Genomic DNA, 2,817 nt, shown 5'->3' on the forward strand with positions numbered 1-2,817 from the left:
CATAGATTCAGGGGCACACCCCCCACCCCCCAGCCATGCCCTCCCAGACTGGCTGCAGGAGCAGCAGTGAGAGCCACTGGACAAGCTGCCAGATGAGCAGCTCGCAGACCGGTGGTGCCCAATAGCAGGAACCACCTCAACGCCTCCCCACATCCCCCGTCCTGACTGGGCAGCGCTTGCCCCAACCTGCCCTAGTCCCAGGCCCAATCCCTCCCTCACTGCAAGGGTGTTGATCTGACTCCCCATGCCCCCTCCTTTTCAAGTGTCATAAAGGAACCAATCACCCTTTTATAACATTGTTCCTATGGGAAAATTGGTTCCAATTTATGATGTTTTGACCTAAGATACAGTTTTCAGGAACCAATTGCATTATAAGTCTGAGGGCTGACTGTATATGTATTGGGCCCCAAAGTCATGAGATTTGTGCAAAAAAGAAAGATATTTTAAATGGTATATATAAGATTCTTATTATTTGCCTTTTGAATCATTAGGTTATACATTTCTCAAGTGTGAAAGTAAGGAATGTACTTTTTCACTGAAAACTGAGATTCTCATGTAATCCTTTAACTTCAGATGCTGATAGCTTGGTAAAAACACTAACTCTTGCAGACATGATAGAATTGTGTGAACTAGTAACTCTGTTGGAAACCAAAATGTATTCTATATGTCCAAAAAGCTAGGCCAGATACAACAGACCTAGTTCTTGGTGACCTTTTGTGTCTAGCTTGATAGAAGACAAAAGAGGCCAAATTCTGCCCAGGCATGGAGGTTTCCAGGGCTATAAGTCAGTATAGAGCCCAGTATACAGACATGTGATAGGTGCCCACATATTTACACAAAGGGAAAAATGACAACTATGAAACTATGAAACTATTGCGCTAACTAAAGTAGCATACTATGCAGATTCCTACCATGACAGAAGAATTTGTAAGAAAGTACAGGTTTCCCTAGCTTTATGCTGTAGATGCATTCCTGAAAAATGCTGCATAACTTGTATTCGCATAAAGGGAACCCACTTTACATCATAACAAATAGGGATATGTTCCAAGACCTCGACTGTACTGACCCCCAGATGCATTTCTACAACTTTTACAAAACAATTTTGGTACTCGCCAACAGCAGATGGTACACACAAGCACAGGGCACTATCATAATGGGGATGGCAACTACAGAAACATGTCACAGATGAGCCAGGAGCACAGATCCACACAGGAGACTATATTTTGGTGTGCATCGCTCCCACAATGCACTGTACAAAGCAGTTGACTTCAGGCTTCCACCACACCAATCACCTAAGGTGAACTTACCTCACATATAACGAATTTTTGGTATAAAAAGGGTCATTGCATAAGAGTGAATTCACATATACAGTACATGCATAAAGTGAAGGAAACCTCAAAATCTCTGTCTCCTGTACTAAATACTTCTAAGGAAATCTAACCACACATAGGATAGGAGTTTAATACAAAGTTAAAAGAATAAAAATAGTACTGTCACTGACAGAACTATATTACAGTGGGGTAATTAGTTGTGATTAAATATACATGTCAATGCTGGCTGTAGGTATAAATTGTGCCTGGTCAACCCAGGCAGCAGGGGGCTAGACTCTTGCCTCCTGGCTGGCCACATGGCTCTGCACTTTCAGTACCCTTGTGCCCCAGCCAGTCCCTCCACTGCCTGACACTGCCACCTGGAGCTAGCCCCTTCCCCCCCTTGCACGTGTAGATGATGCACCAGGGAGTAGTTTACTCTGACTCAAAATGCTTCAGAGTTTATTGTTTTGAATTAAACAACGAAGAAGGGTTTTTTTCACCTCCCTGGCTGCCTCTGACATTGGATACCTCCAGGGATGAAGACAGCCTAATCTGCACATCACAGAGCAACAGTCTAACGAAAGGACTCTCCAAAGCCCAGGGGAATACACTTCCAGCCTCTATTACCCATGTGCAAAGTGGGTACAAGTTTATTTTCTACCTATGAGGACTTCTACAATCTTTTAATTTTCCTCAACCTGAGGAAGGGTGTCTGTGCCTGAAAACTTGCAAATAAATCATTTTTTTGCTACTGCTGTACTCAGTTGGTCTAATAATAGATATTGCCTCTGACCCAAGAGCTTTTTGAATCTCTTGCACATGTAGATGCAGGCAGGAAGTCTGATAAGCAGGCTTGAGGGACAGAGAAGGCCTGAGTTCAGCAGCAAGCAGAACTTCCCATGTGATTCTGTGCAAACTACTTGTCTCGGTTACTTGAACAAAAGTCATTACAGGTCCCTACTTTCCTGGAGTAGAAACCCTGAAAGACTTGGGAGAACTTCAAGTGGAGTGTTGTAGCCACTAGGGGCCAGGAAATATGCGAGGAGGAACAGCTTCCTGGCCATCCCTTTATTGGAGCAAACAGCTGGGAAGAGACAACAGTCTGGACACCAAGCGCCCTTCCCAGGCCCTGACAAGGGACACTGCGCCTAGGGCTGCCAACTCTGCTGGAGTCCGTTCCGGGGGGATCCGTCCCATGATGTAAAGGACATTAATGACCGACTATTCCGTGCTCGGGAAGGCAAATGTACAGTTTAGAAACCTCCTGTATACATCGGCTTCAACATTTAATATTTGTTTGAATGGATGCGCTATCACGTATTTCCCCGGTGACTGAGCAGTCTCCTGGAGACGACCTCTAATTCCTGGAGACTCCGGGGCAGTCCTGGAGGCTTGGCAGCCCCAGCGCGCCTCTACGCCCCCCCGCAGCTCGTCCCACCGGAGACATCGCCAAGCCCGGAGAAGAGCTGCGGGGGTGGGGGGCGGCCGGGGCGCGGCGGAGCCG

General features: G+C 46.2%; 1 protein-coding gene across 1 annotated transcript in view; it reads left to right on the forward strand.

Moving 5' to 3' along the window:
- Positions 1–2,817, forward strand: part of F3 (coagulation factor III, tissue factor) — a 9,042-nt gene that overhangs the window by 612 nt on the left and 5,613 nt on the right. The window lies entirely within an intron of this gene.

This window comes from Crocodylus porosus, unplaced genomic scaffold (genome assembly GCF_001723895.1).
Source record: "Crocodylus porosus isolate Cpor-Errol unplaced genomic scaffold, CroPor_comp1, whole genome shotgun sequence".
Classification (NCBI taxonomy): Eukaryota; Metazoa; Chordata; order Crocodylia; family Crocodylidae; genus Crocodylus; species Crocodylus porosus.